Source organism: Lepidochelys kempii, chromosome 10 (genome assembly GCF_965140285.1).
Source record: "Lepidochelys kempii isolate rLepKem1 chromosome 10, rLepKem1.hap1, whole genome shotgun sequence".
Lineage (NCBI taxonomy): Eukaryota > Metazoa > Chordata > Testudines > Cheloniidae > Lepidochelys > Lepidochelys kempii.
Window position 1 is genome coordinate 54,191,984 of NC_136389.1, and position 16,206 is coordinate 54,208,189.

The 16,206-nt window shown below is 41.6% G+C and overlaps 1 long non-coding RNA gene across 1 annotated transcript in view; it reads right to left on the minus strand.

The window, feature by feature from the left end:
- Positions 1-970: 970 nt before the first annotated feature.
- The window catches only part of LOC144930891 (uncharacterized), a 36,346-nt gene continuing 21,110 nt past the window's right edge, over positions 971-16,206 (minus strand). Inside the window, exons 2-3 of the long non-coding RNA XR_013636366.1 lie at positions 1,841-1,944; positions 971-1,107 (exon numbers count right to left, since the gene is read on the minus strand). This is a non-coding gene — a long non-coding RNA (uncharacterized LOC144930891). The remainder of the gene's footprint in view (positions 1,108-1,840; positions 1,945-16,206) is intronic.

The window sequence follows — 16,206 nt, forward strand, 5'->3', positions numbered from 1 at the left end:
TGGGGCACACGCAATGTGGCAGCCTGCCTTAGCTCCCCCGCTGACCTGGAGCTGCCTGAGGTAAGCCCGTGCCCCTGCCCCAGCCCTGACCCCCTCCCCAAACCCAGGACCCCCAGCCCAGAGCCCTCACCCCCTCCCACACTCCAACCCCCTGCTTCAACCCACCACCTACTTCCGCACTCTGAATCCCTTGGCCCCACCCCAAGCCTGGAGCCCCCTCCTGCACCCCAAACCTCTCATTCCTGGACCCAGCCCAGAGCCCTCACCCTCTCCCACACCCTAACCCCCTGACCCAGCCCAGTGAAAGTGAGAGGGTTGGGGAGAGCGAGCTACTGAGGAAGGGGGAAGGTAGTGAGCAGGGGATGGGGGATGATAGTGAGCAGGGGATGGGCCTCAGGGAAGGGACAGGATGAGGGTGTTCAGTTTTGTGCGAATAGAAAGTTGGCAACCCTAGGTCATAATGCCACTCAGATTTGGCCCAGCTGCCCCTTCGTCATGATGGGCAGATGGGGGGCACCAGACCTGATCAGCACAGCAATCTGGCAAGCCAATGTTGCAACACCCAGAGCAGGGAGCTGGGCACAGCCCCATGGGACACAGGAGCTGCTGCTGCCCAAGGTGAGGGCAGAGCAGGGTCTCTACCCTGGGGAACACAGGAGCCACTGCTGCCTGAAGTGAGTGTGGGGCAGGTTTACTCTCTACTATGGCGCCCAATCCCTGGGGCATATGATCTGCCACTGACCAGGGTGAGTGAGGCCAGTGTCCTCCCACCCACCATCTCCATCCAAGCCAGGATTAGGGTTGTGGTGCCGGGGCACTGGATGCTGCTGTGCGTGGTTGGTGCCCCTTATTTTGTCAGGGTATTTTTAATTTATGGAACAGTCAGTAAACCCATGACTTTTACTGAAAGTCTCTGCCTTTAAAACTCAACTGGATCTTTATTAAGAGAACTATTTACAAAGGTGCTTCAACTGCAGCTAGCATCCAAGCCATGTACATACAGACTGACTTCCTGCTACTTCTTCCAAACTCGTCCCTCCTGCAACCTGTGCTCCTCATTCCAAGTTCCATGCAAGATGATACACTGTTTGATTTGGCAGCCACAAGCTAGAAAAGAGGAAAGAAGGATTTGTTCTCAAACGTTATTTCTATCATTGGCTTGATGCTGCCCTAGATAATTAGCATGCTGTATTTCTTTGATTCATTTAAGGTATTTCTGACTAAAAATGAGAAACAAACAAAACCCGCTTTGTGCCTTGTTTTGGGTACCTCACAACACTTAACATGCCTTCTGCCACTTTCCTTGTTTAGGGTTTTTTTTTCTTTATTTTTATTTTTAATAGAAGATTGCTGAATAATAGGGGTCCATCTCTTTTGTCTCTGAATGACAGGACTGTAGACTTGGGAGCTCGATGAAGGGAGATGAGATAGTGTTCATGTTGTCCGGGAGATCAAAATTTGGGTTGCCATTAAAATAAAGGGGGAGAAGACTACGTCCAGAGTATACCGGGGATTCAGGCAGAACTATTTAATGCAACGAGTAATAAACATTGGAAATAAGGTGCCCCGTAAAGCCAGAGACGCAATTAGTCTAAATGAGATTGAGACAGCTCACTATTTTATGGCGGAAAAAGATGTACAAGAGAAGGTGTAAAGAACAGTGACAAGGCAGGGAAAGGTTGTTGAGGCCAGATGATCTTTTCCTATCCTACAGGTTCTTATCAAGTCTTTTAATGTTCTTACCTAGAAGGAGGGAGGGTGTTATGAGTGAAAAGGAGTGTGATTAGCAAGACATAGGTTTTTGAACCAGTTTGTATTTAATTGCACACGAGAGTTTTACCTTCATCTTCTCATCTTTATCCCCCATGGTCAGATTCCATATAGAGACTCAGTTCTTGTTTCCGTTGTTTGTGCAGGGCCTTTTTGTCTCATAATTCAGTATTCCTGATGGTCATGCATGTAAAACAACATTATTAAGATTGCAAAGTCAAGCTCAGAAGTTAGGAAATGCTAAAATTAAGGTTGCCCATGCAACCTTATTGCATCACTTTGTGCGTCTGCATTATGATAGTCTTTAATTACATGACCACATACAAGGCTATCATTTCATCTGTTTTGTTATTAACCATGTTTATTATGGTAGTGCCCAAGGATCAACCAAGAAGGGTGCTCCATTGTGCTAGTCACTATATAAAAACAGTTGCAGGCACTCCCTGTCCGAAAGAGCTTACAATCTAAATAGACAAGACAGACGTGGAGTGAGGGAAAGGAGTAGAACATACAAGCACAGTGAAATGCACTCTAGATCTTGTCTGGGTGTTCTGAACTTTGACCTCAAAATGTGTATGTATTTTCACAAAAAAAATACTATTGGAGACTGCTATATCAGAACAATCCACTCTCTGATTACACTTGGGATATTTTTCGCAGATGTTTCTCAGTCATTTTTTTGTGTGTGTTCTGCTTTGATCTTATTGTTCTTTTAAAAAAAACCTTAATTTATTTTAATGTGAGTAATAAGTATAAATACTTTAATAAAAGCTATTTGGTGCAGGAACTTGCCTTATTTGTTTTGTAAATCTTTGTGCATATTTCCAATGGTATCTAAATAATTATTAATAGTAATAACATACATTGCTTCTTTCCTAACAAATTGTTGTGGGTTAGGATCCTGGAGCAGTATCAGCAAATAATATGAACTTACTTAGGTGATGAAGTTGTAAAAACCTGCTACAAAGCACTTCATAAAGGGGATTCTAACATAGACTATATCATGTCTCTGTGAGATATCACAAACCTCTTATTAGGGTCTGGAAGCTCATGCTATCTTCCTTCAGTTATGTCCCTGTCAAAGCAATTCTTCCTCTCCTCCTTTGTCCACTCACATCTCCAATCCCCAGCAAATCTTTTCTTCTTGACTGTTCAAACCTTCCTCCCTAGCTACCACTACGTCCTCTTCTTACCCCAGCTTTTTACACTGAGTTTACTGGCAAGAGCTGTCCACTCCTTTCTCTTCTCTCCACACCCCTCTTCCTGCTGTCCATGTTTAGTCCAGACTTGGAGATCTCCTTGCTTTTCATACCCTGGGACCTTCCATCTTGATCTTCTTGATGCCCTCTTGTTTTGTTGCACCCTCCCTCATTCACTTCTCTGTCCACTGGCTTTTTTCCCTCTTTCTTTAAGCATTCATTTAGTTCCTGTCCAAAGAAAGCTCTTCTGTGACCCCAGCTCCTTCCTGAGCTGTTGGTCAATGTCTCTTCCCCTTTACCTCCAAATTCCTTGAATTGTGCCATTTACTTTTGGTTCCATTATTTCCTCTCCTCAAACTCCCTCACCGATTCACTCCACTCAGATTTATGTCCTCTTCCCACCACTGAAACCACTATTAGCCTTTGCCTTGTTAAAAATTAAAGAACTCATTCTCCTTTATCTCTCTGCTGCTGCTCCTTGTTAGATGGCCGCTTGCCTTGGTATTTATCTATTTAAGGTACTCACAGGACTCCTGCTAGCATAGTATCTGAGCGCCTTACAATTTTTAAAGTATTTATCCTGACAGCACCTCTGTGAGATACAAATGGAGAATTGAGGCAGAGAGAGATTGGTAACTTGTCTCAGGTCCCACAGGATGTCTGGCAATGCAGGGAATTGAACCTTGGTCCCCACACCTGCACCCTAACAACTAGGCAACCCTTCCTCTCATAAACTTGGGGGCACATATGGATGAAATAGAAACTTTTGTGATTGCAAAATTATTTAGGTGATTTTTAAATGCACAAATGGTAGTCAAACGCCATTTGTGCCTGTGAAAATCTCCCCCTAAAGAATCTGTTTTCTGCCAAACAAAATAAAATATGTGCTCTGGATTCTTTTGATGATTTTAAGCAGGACTGGAACCAGGTGACCTCTTATCTGTTTCTGAACTATCCAGGACTTTGACTCTTTTTATTAATTTGTTTCTTTACATTTATTTGGTTGTTTTTATGCAAATATAGTTCAGCCTTGCAGGTTATTTGCTTTGACAATGACTGTTAATACTCTATGGCACTTAGATTGGAAATCTCTGAGCCTGTGTCTCAGACTCACAACCAGTTCTGTCTAGCTAAATAACTGTGCAAGTGTGGTATGCTGAGCAAATTCTTTGCTAGTTACAATTAATAGTCCATTCAAGTAGTGATTTTTAGCTATACTTGAGGCATTTTAGGTAAAATTAAAAACAAGTGAAGCAGAATTGTAGGTCCTGATTTTGCAAGGAAAAAATATTTTTGTTCATATAACTACAGAGTTGAATGTATATAAGCTGAGTCTTTAATTAGAGCTGTTCAGAAACTGAATTTCCATTTCCATGGAAAACTTAGACATTTCCAAATTTGTTTTGGTCCAAATTGGAGCAAAAAGCCAAAATTTCCCATAGAATGGAAAGTCCGAAAACTTTTGATTCAGAACCATCAAAATGTTTTATTTTGATAATGTTGCAACATTATATTATTGCATACAATGTTAAATATTTTAAAATTAATATAATATCTAAACAAAATGATAGTCAAAATTAAATACTCTTAATTTATTGAAATGAAATGTTTCAACATCAAAAGGAAATGAGACTAAACTCACTCCACCTTTCTTCTGTTGAAAATGTTGAAAAAATTGACAGGCTCCTGTGAAACACATCAATTTCAATGAAACTGCATTTTGTGACAGAAAACTGTTTTTTTGTGAAAAAAATTTCAATTGTCTCTATCCTTAATATAGATCTGATTCACACTGTTCAAATCAGCTGCATGCCACAATTTAAGCAGTGCATTTGTTGTTAAATTTGAACAAGGAGCGGGGGCAGGAAAAACAACTACTAAAGGAAGTTCAGAGGGTCTACTTAGATTCACTACCCTAGCCAGAGACAAACAGCCATAATGTTAGTGCTTCTGAAAAGAAGCAGACTGGAGAAGGGTGGGAAGGGAGAGGAATGGAAGCATGGCTACACCAAGAGGCCATTGATTAAACTTGCATTCTTCCACAGCTTTTTAATGTTTTGGATGCTAAATTTGTCTGCCTCTTTTAGGTAAATATATGGCCCCCATCATTACTGTATCTGGGTGACTCTCAATATTTTAATGCGTGTATCCTCTCAAGCCAGTAGGGAAGTGCTGTTATCCCCGTTCTAAGTAAGAGGCACAGAGAAGCTGAGTGACTTATCCAGGGTCTTCCAGGAAGTCTGGTGTGGAGCAGGGAATTAAACTGGAGTCTTCCAACTCCTAGGCTAGTGCTGTAACCATTGGACAATCCTTTATCTCTAGCTGTCCTTGCTATTATAGAGTCTTTGGGTGAGATCCTCCACTCTGCTCTGGTCACTTTTTTTTTTTTAAAGCATGTACTCTTGGGAGGTGCACAAAATCCCAGGAGTTTTTGGGGAAACCTCATTCTCTGCCTTCACTCTGTCCTCTAAGGGAGAAGAGTCCCACAAGGAGAAGAGTGGAAACTCCACAAGACCAAACCTGCAGAATTTCCTAGACTGTTCCTATCCACAGAAATCCATTGGAGTATAAGCAATCTGGCCTATACACATTGCACGTGGGAAGGACCCATTTGGTCTGTCTTGGTATACTTTTCAGTGCTTTGCTTACTCCGTTCCAAAATGATTCAGATTCTAGAGGGTTTAGAGCAGTGGTTTTCAAACTTTTTTTCTGGTGACCCAGTTGAAGAAAATTGTTGATGCCTGCAACCCAGTGGAGCTGGGGATGAGGATTTTGGGGTGTGGGAGGGGCTCAGGGCTGGGGAAGAGGGTTGGGGTGCAGGCTCTGGGGTGGGGCCCGGGATGAGCAGTTTGGGATGCAGGAGTGGGCTTCGGGTTGGGGGGGGGCTCAGGGCTGGGGCAGGGGGTTGGGGCGTGGGGGGGGGCCAGAGCTCTGGCCTGGGGGGCAGGAGCAGGGCTGGGGATGAGGGGTTTGGGGTGCAGAAGCGGGCTCCAGGTTTGGGGGGAGCTCAGGGCTGTGGCAGGGGATTGGGGTGGGGGTTGGGGTACAGCGGCTCCTGGTCAGCGGCGCAGCAGGGGTGCTAAGGCAGGCTTCCTGCGTGTCCGGGCACCATGGGGCACCATGGGCCACGCTGTGCCCTGGAAGCGGCCAGCAGCAGATCCAACTCCTAGGCGGAGATGGGCAAGTGGCTCCACTTGACTCACGGCTCTCGCCTGCAGGCACCCCCCCCCAAGCTCCCGGCCAATGGGAGTGCGGAGCCGGTGCTTGGGGTAGGGGCAGCAGGCGGATCCCCGTGGCCCTCCAGCCTAGGAGCTGGATCTGCTGCTGCCTGCTTCCAGGATGCAGCGGGGTTTCAGAACAGGTAAGGGATCTGCCTGCCTTAGCTGGACAGCACCGCCAATGGGACTTCTAACAGCCTGGTTGGCGGTGCTGACCAGAGCCGCTGTGACCCAGTGCCCTGCATTCCGCAGCCCAGTATTGGGTTGTGACCCACAGTTTGAAAACCACTGGTTTAGAGCATTTAGTATTCCATATTTCAGTTTCCTGTTCATGAATGATCTGATTTTCAAAGATGTCGAGATCCTGCCTCTCCCAATAACTTTTGGGTGAACTGGAATTGTTCAGGATCCTTGAAAATCAGACCTAAGCACACAATAAGGCATCATGTCGGATAGTTAGAAATGTACTTTTCACTGGAGTATGGAAGCCACTAGATAATCCACTTTTTGTATTCTGACTCCTGCTTTATACATCCAAACCTTTCACACGAGGGAATTGCTACTGAGTTTGTTACTTAAAAATAATGCAGGAGTTTGACAAAGCAGGGAACAAAAGCATCTGAGAATCACTTTGTTTCTGAGCATGATCTCAAGCCTTCTCCCTACTCCTCCTCCACACCCTGATAAAGTGGCTGAGATGTGCTATTGCTGATCTGCAGATATAATGCTTGTCACACAAAATGTGTCCAAATTTGCACATTGATTGCACCAGTTACTTCCAAAATCATGCTCCTATGTGAAAATCAAACAGAAAATCTCAAGCCATTCAAACACCTCAGCAATAACTCTGTTGCTGTAGGCACCTGAGTAGTTATGTATATGTTGGCATTTCAATTTTAAACGTAATTTTTGTGGTGTTTAAAACAGTCACTTTAATTGACATGAAGCTAAAGTTGCTGTAGCAAGGATATGGAATGAAAAGTTGGCAATTAGACCAGTCAACTCACTGTCACTTGTTTTCTGCCATCTCTGTGTTGCAGTTGGTTACACTGGAAGAATTTTGCCTACCTGCATTTCTGTCCTCCTCTGTTAATAAATATCTTTGTATGTAGAACAATGTAATTTTTGTCAGCTGCATGTGTCAGAGGTACACCTTGGAATAAATGTAGACCATGTTAGATGTACTAATGTTTCTAATACTGAATTGCAATAAATCTCTATTATAGAATGTATATTGGTGGCTGCATGCTCACTCAAACCACTTCATTTTGCACCTCCCTATCTCTCTTTTTAAACTCACTCATGCTGCTCTCCTAACACCTGAACTTCTTGCAAAGAAGCCTGATAGCTGAGTAGTGGACAATCATGTGATTCTGTCCATTTGTGTTCTACTCTTTCTGTTTCTCCAAAGTACCCAAAGTCTGTATCTTGATCTCTTTCTCTCTCTTGCGCATGCATTTTAGAATCTTGAAACTTATTACTGGCTTGATGCAGTTCCTGCTAGGGGAGGTGAAGATGGAATGGGAGGCCCAAATGTTTAGAATTGAATGCACGGACTTAACTGTGTGCAGTCATGTAATTTCACATGAAATTGGGTGCAAACAATTCTGAAAATTTAGGTATATACCAATTCATATGGTAATCCTTTAATGCTTTCAGCTTAATGTATTTAGCCAGCCTAAAATAAAAAAAAGTTTTTAAGTGAAAACGCGCAACTGCTTGTGCTATTGTGTAATTCTAGCCTTTCTGAACCTACAGCTAGAGCAGATGTATGTATTAGGGTGAAGGAAACCACCAAGAGGGCCATGAACTGAACTCTGAAAGCAATGTGAGAATATTGACTATGAGGTTATTGCTTGCATCAGTATAGAATATTCCAACACAGTAGTTCTCCTTCATACCTATATGATATAATCTAGTTCTCCTGTTCACTGCTACATTTTTGTAACACAGATATCCTCATGTGTTAGTGTCATGTGGTTTAGATGCCAGAACATTCCACTTATTTTGCCCATAAGGATAACCCTAGCGTGATGTATTAAAATATAGATGGTATAGAAAGAAAGTGATCTGTTTGTAACCAGAGACAGATAAGAGGTCTTCTGGCATTAAATCAGTTTACCTCATTAGTTATGCCAGCAGAGAATTTGACCCACATTTTCTGTGCTAAAGAATGTGTTGCATCTTATTTATTAAGTTTAGAGTTTTCAGTTCTGAATGTTAAATTTCACTGACTAATGTGAGTTATATTGTAAAAATTCTCAAATTAATATTTATAGTCCTTTGTCCAGTGGATAATCCCAAAATCTCATGAAATTGCCCCTTTTTAGCCCGCTACAAAGTTTTGCATTAAACATAGCTGGCTCAAAGACCAGGCTCTGAATCTGAGAGTGAACTCAAGTTTCCAGGTCCCCTGCTGGTGAAGGATGAGTTTGTTATGGAAATGATGCAATTACAATGCTTATTGGGGAGGGAGATGATAGCCACTTTGTTCTGAGAGTGCTCCATGTTAGCTGATTAAGCCACAAATGAAATGCAACCCTGACAGGCACATACTGCATGACACATTGAAAGAACCTCAGAAGTGAGTAACTGTGGTGTAGTTTTGTTCTGTTACCCTCTTTGTTATGAGAAAGGGTTACAGGTGTGTAATTTTCTGTTTTCATTATCAGACACCAATCTGCTTTAATAGTTTGATCATCTCGACAGTCTTTCAAGTATCTTGGTTGCTTGGCTGCCCTTGTCCTTAGATAACAGGGGTCACTGATGGGAGTAGTCACTGAAACGTATAGTGAATATGGGCAATATTTTCAGCATGAGTTATTAAACTCCTGAGCGTGATTGCATTTATTATAAAATCTTTATGCAGCTTCATAAATGTACATGATGAGTTACAAACTTAGGCCCCAATCCTGAAATACTTGTGCCTAACTGTCCTCGGGTGGGTAGTCCCATTGCAGTCTAGGAGACTATTCGTGTGAGTAAAGTTACACATGTGTTTTCCATAGATAGTACAAGTTCCCTACACCAAGATGTTCCAGTCTAAATACAGAACTTCTGGGTGATCTTACTAGAGATAAGTTCCTGGCTAGCTCAACCATGTGAGTTTGGCATGAAAATAAACTAAGCTAGAGGTGTAAACATTCTCAGCATCTCACATTGGCCATACAGTGATCCCAGTACTAATGCCCTTACCAAGGAAAAATTCTATTGAAGTCAGTGAGATTTGAATGTGTAAATAGTTTAAGGGTTCATTCCTGCAAGGTGGTGGATCCCTGTCAATGCCTATGGGAAATGAGGACAGTCTCCGTCTTGCAGAATCAAACCTAGAGAAAGGAATTCAGAATTGGGCTCATAAGGAACATCTTGCCAAAGTTCTTAGTAGGATGGCCTAGAAGTTTTGTCTTTACCTTGCAGTCAGTAGCTTGGGAATGGCAGAGGGCTGGATTCTACATATCTGCATAGCTTTTAAAACTCTGGCATTTATTACAACTTTCACTGTTGCAGGCTTTCAGATAGAAAGGCCAGTTCTAACCTATATAACATTAGATTTGATGCTCTTAAAGATTACTATTTTCCCCAAATTAAAGGTTTCCAAGTCTTTTTGCTAACGTGAATGAAGTGGCCTGTACTGCTAACTCTGATATTGCCTAGTGTTGCAGCAGAAGTAGGAATCTAAGCACACACTTCTTTGTAAATGATTTGGTCCAGTCTACACTGATCATCAAAAAGCAGTTTATGTAGGCCAATATTTAAAATGAGTTTAGCCTGTGTTCTTAAACATGGTTTAAACTTTAGGGCTTAGTGTAGTCAGGGTCAAAATGTAACTCCTATCTCACATCCAGCAATAAATGGAAAAGATACTGTCAAACATAGACGTGCGAAATATAGCAATTATTCTAGTTGTGCCTCAGAAAGGGAACCTGAATTAAGTCTGCTTTTCTTACTGGTATACTGTGAACATTAGGCATATGCATGTGCACGCTTAAGTGAGTTTGCCGATTTGGTCCTTGTCCCTCCCCCAGTCCCTCCTTACAAAAGACCTCACATCTTTGCAGATTACTACCAATTGAAAAATAGAGTACGTTGCTCACTAGAGTTTTATGTCAACACAGACACAGATTACTTTAGTGTGTTTGAAAATTATATGGTTTCATTGAAATTCTTATTCTAAGTGTGCTGGGGAAGAGTGTATATATTAATGGGAGACTCTGCTAAAATCATACAAAGAGAATTTACAGGAAAACAGCTCCATAAATCTTATGCAGATGCAAAACTAACAGACATATGAAGGATTTGTATTTAGAAAAGAACCTCCCAGAGGGATGCGCTCAGCAGAAAATGAAAAGGTCTTCTTAACATTCAGTTGAACTATTAGAGCCATATTTTGCTGATGCAAGCAGTAATATAGGTATGGCCACTGTCACAGTCCCAGATCTCAGCTCTGCAAATTAGCAAGGTTTTAACTTGGCTCCAAATAACATGCTAGCTCCTTTTCATTATGAAAAAGATGGGGGTAGGGTAGTGGGACCCAGCATCTATTGGCAAAGCACATTATAATTGTTTAAGCAGGCCCCACAAGTCATGCATTTCAATTATTTGTTCAAAGCTGCCTGCAATTAAGAGTTGCAAATAAAGCTTTTGAATGCAAGTCAGACAATTAAAATGTTTCATGTGTGTATTAGAGAGAGAAGTTCTGAATTAGCACTTTGAATACACAAGACCTTTTTTCTAATCTTCATTCCCTTTCGCTCTTTTGAAATAGAGATCTCATATACACACACACAGATATATATATATATATAATTTTTTTTCTCTCTCTCTCTGATTAAAACTTGACTGATCCCAGGGAAGATTAGGATGATTCCATCTACCACTTGTACATTTGAATGTCTTTTGCTCCTTGAGAGATCATCCTTGTTGCCTCATAATGGCCCAGGTGCAAAAAGCTTTGCCCATGTCTGGCTTGTTCTCAAAGGGGGGTCGTAAATCACTTTAAGCATCTCTCCTCCTTCTTACCCCCTCTACCCCCATCATCTTCTTCCTTCCCCTTTGAAGAGGCAAGACTATTTTAGCTTGTGATTTGTGGCACTCACGCACTTAGTGTGCATCCCCTGTCTCAGTAAGCTAACAGACAAGATGTGGGAAGCACTGATGCATTGGCTTGTTAACGGGGATTCTGTGGATGTTGGTATTATAACTGTTGGTGGTGATCAGATCACAGCTGCTCCCAGGGGAAAGACCTAACTTCTTTCTCTTTAACCATGAAAAACAGACTTAACTTCCCCACTTCTTTTAGGAGAATAGTGCTACTCGGGTCCTTTTTTTCTCACTAATACCCTTTGAATGCCGACTCTTGGAATTTAGAACTTACACTTTGTGGGTTTGTATAGCTTTATATATTATGTTTTTTGCTCTGTGCTATAGCTGGACACAAACCCATAGCCTGGGAATTTTTAATAGTCTGGTTTCCCTCTTACATCCTTGACAGTTTTTAGAGTAAAATTGGTTATTTTTAAAGGGGATTTAAAAAAAAATTCCAGGCAGTTACTGCTGTTAAGTTTATTAATACATTTTGCTCTGTGCAGACTAGGATGAAATAATTATATCACTAAGTTTAAATATAATTTAAATGGTTTTTTTAACTGTGAAACCAGCCAAAGGAAATGTAATGTAAAGGGTGACAGCTCTTCCATACCTTAACTCGTGGCTTTGTAAAAAGAAAAGGCACAATGGCTTAAAGTTGAGCCTGAAGTCTCGTTACCATTGAATTGTCCTGGGATTTGCTCACTTAAAAACAATTTATGGGCTTTTTTTAAAAAAAGAGAATCCTTTTTCCTGAATGAGGGTAAAATGTGCATTATTTTATGAGGACAGGAAATGTTTCAAGGGTGGTTAATCTTATGACTTGGGTAAATTTGGGTTCATAGGTTTGTTTGGTTTTTTTTTTGAACATGTAGTGCCATATGACAGACTGTAATAGCTTTTGTGGAGCCATTCTCCTCTTGTGGGTGAATTTCCACATTGATTTTCAAAAGGCTTGTTAGTGAGATATTTTTCTGTAATAAGTACAAGTTTAGGATCCCTGTTCCTGCACAGAAGCCCATTGACTTCAGCCAGCTTTGCCTGGGCATGGGGTTCTGCCCATTTGTATGAGTTTGCAGGTTTGGGCCTATAGAACCTGAACACTTATACTTGTATGTAACTTGACGCACTTTAACTAGAATAAATCTGCATATACTGTTAATGGTAAAACCAACCAAACAAAAAATCTCCTCCCTGCTTCAGGACTTAAATCAATGTCTGAGTAAGGCTACACTGACACTGTGGGCTAGGGGTGTGATTTTCAGCTCGCATAGGCATACGTTTGCTAGCTCTTATCTGATGTAGCACATTAAAAATAGCAGTGCATCTGGGGGTTCTGGTGAGTTTGTACTCAGGGTGGCTACTGCTCCTCATCCTACTATGGTTACACTATTTTAGGGTGCTAGCTCTGATGAAAGGTAGCATGAGTAAAATCTACATGAGCTGGGAATCACACCCCTAGCTCCACGTGTAGACATAGCCTATTAAGGGTTAGGATGAGACCTTCATGGCAGGGCCAGATTTTCCCACTTCTGCCTGTTGCCTGGTTTCTTGCACTTTCTTCTGAAGTGTCTGGACTGGCCACTGTCAGAGACAAGATACTGGATAAAATGGACCAAAGGATCTGATTCAGTCTGGCAATTCCTGTGTTCCTATTGTCTGTGCATTACTCATACAAAAAATTACGCCTGGCAGCCCTTGTGGCAAATAGTTGCTCCCTGTGGTCTTAGTCTTCCATCCTTGACACAAGCTAAAATCTAGCTGACATGAAAAGGAAGTTTTGCCTCATTGAGAAGGGCAGGACTGGACAGGACCCTTTGTAAAACTGCATTTTAGTAAAGGCTAAAACCTCCGAGTTACTCCCTCCACCAACCAAACCAAACAAAAAATTGTACCTCAAGAGAGATCGACCACGTTTGGATTAATCAGAGCTATTTATAACACTGCAGTTTGGGTTTCACAAGTGCAAAAAACCAAAACTGAAACTGGTAAAATGTCTTTTTATTTCTATAAATAGAAAATCATGTTTTAAAACTGCCAGTAAACTTTGATCCCAGCCTGAGACTTCAGGCATGAACAGTGCAGGAATGAAAATAAAAAGAAGCCTTTGATATAAAACTACAAGGGGTAGGGGGAAATATATATGCATTTAACTGAATTTAACTAGACAACATTCCTTTTTATTATGACATTTATAGTATTTAGCTAGACTACAGTTCTTGGTTCCTCTAGCACTATGGTTGGAATGTACGGCTTATACCCATCCACCTATCCTTAGAACACCCTTGAAAGTGGATAGCCTACAGCAGGAGTTTAATTTTACTAAGCTTTCACTTCAAAATGAATTATATTTATATCACAAACCTGGGCCTCTGGAAAATGACAAACAATAAATTACCAGATCCTGTGATTTTTATGTTGTTTTGCAATTTTCAGGACTACTCGCTTACTCACTCATTCATTTTATGTGTGTTAACACTGCTGTTTCCTTCTCCCGAAAGACTTCAGAGACTGAAAGGCTGTGCAGAGGGGCATCTTGGAGACAGCATCAGGGTCCCAGTTCAGCAAAGTAAATAAATAAAACAGCATGTGCAGTAGGTTTGTACAGAACAGAGTCTGGGCAGGGCTTTTTGTGCTGAATAGAGCTGTAATGATTCAAAATGGATGGAGGTGTGATGGCTGGACGAGTTTTCCTCCTCCCTCTCTTCTCCCCCGCTCCCCCCAACTAACTTTGCACCTTGGGGATGGCTTATAGGTGAGGTTCTATGGCCTGTTTCATGCAGGAGGGCAGATGATTAGAATTGTCCCCTCTGGCCTTATAACCTACAAATCTGTGAATGTGTCAAATGTACAAATATTAAAAAAAGGAAACTTATGAGGGAAAAGGGGGGAGAGCTACAGGGGCCAAAATCTCCACTCACATGGTAAATTCATCTGTGCATTACTAATGGCCTTGACCTACCCAGACTGGATCTGGTTCCAGGATTGAACTCTCCCAGAGTTTGTGGGGGTGTGGGTTTGGCCTTCCATTTTGGCCCATCGCTAATGTATGGGCCTAATCCAAGTGCACTGAAGTCAATGGGCAGACTCTTGTGGATGCCAGTGTGCTTTGGATAAGGCAGTAGTTGCATATTTAAAAGTGTATAATATTTATATACAAAACTTACAGGACCTGGCCCTCCCATTGAACTCTGATGAAGAGATCAGAAACCCCAGCTTCTTCTATTCCCTAGCTGCTGCCTTTCCTCTCCTCACCCTAATGGAAGAAATACAGGAGATGCCATATATTGCAACTCAATTTCCTTTATCCTTTGCTGGTTATTTCTCAGAATGGGAGCATAGGACTATTCTATGCCATTTCTACCCATCCACAAAATTCTCTGTATATTTGTTTATTTCTTTCTGCTTCATTTCACCCCAGTTTTATAGGCTGCTTTTTTTTCTCTGCCTCCTTTGTCCTTATATCCCTCCTTAAACAGAATACATACCCAGTAACGTTTAAGTTCACATTTTCAACCAATGATATTAGAGCAAGTTTGAAACTAGGACATTTGAGTTCATCCATTACTTGTTGAAATATGCAATTCAAAATGTGAGAACAGTTAGACTGCTTTGTCTCCAGCACTCCCCACTAGGATATGTGGCCAGGCTAATATTACTAGTGTTAGGTGTGGGTGGTAGGGGATGATTGGTGGAAAGCTAACTCACAATTTTCAAAAGCAGTCTATTCACGTCTCCCCATTGACCATGAAAATGTACCTTTTCTGGCTGGTTGCCATATAATCCCCATAAGTAGGTGGAGCTGTCTGAGACTGGGCCTCTCTGCCGCCTACCTACCAAGAAGCTTTCCACTGATCCACGTTTCCTTGTGCTGGAGCAATGAACGTCAAGCAGTATTGTAAATCTATAATCCTTGATGTGCTGTTCGTGTTGCAAAGCTTATTTGTGAGCTGTGATATGACTAGTAACTGATTCCTTTTTCTGTATCAGATACACTGGATAATTATACAGTTGTGGGTATGTGTTTGTTCTGGTGTTGGGGTGTGTGACTTGTAATGTAGCACTCTTCCGTTGCTGCTGCTGTTAGAATTGTTGTTATTATTATGCTAGACATTGTACAGACATATAACTAAAAGATAATCCATGCCCCAAAGCACTTACAACCCACATCTAAGAAGAGAGAAAACAAGTAGTTATAAGAGATGGAAGAGGACAAAAGAGACAGCAATAGTTATTATGAAGGGCTGGAAACTTACAGAAGTGTAAAATTAGGTTGAAACAGAAAGGAGTTCATCTTTCGTACAGGAAGTGGAGGACCATTTAAAGCTACAGGACAGTTGTGAAACCACTGACAGAGGCTTGCCAGTATTGTCTTGGCGGCAGCTCTATTTCTCCTTACAGAAGTGGGGAATTATTTAAGTCACGTCTGGTGTAGATGATAAGTTCTGGGAGGGTGAAGCCTGAGATCATCTTGGGATCACAGAAGGGAACGTACAGAGTTTATGCTATCTCAGTCCTGGGCTTTAGACCATGCTTGTCCCTGAAAGGACAGGAATCAGCTAGCCATTTCTCAACATAAGTTGTGTTATGAGTTCCGTGAAACTAGAAACCAGCTATCGTTTGAAAATGAAAATTATAAATGTTTCAAAAGTCTAGTACTGTTTTATTGTATATCATCATTGTCTAGGAAGCATATAGCACTAGTGCAGTATTACTATCATGGTGGAAGGATGGCTTGCAGTAGAAGAGGTGGTTAAGTGTCTTGCCTATCCATGTATGCCAGGAAAGCTAGCATAGTCCCACATTAGCAGACTGTTTTTACATGGATATGAGTATATAAAGCTGCTTCACCATGATATATATGTATTCATTGCGATCAGACCTGTTTAAATACAAGTCTAGCCTAAGTTCATGTCATTATTGCGCTTATTACA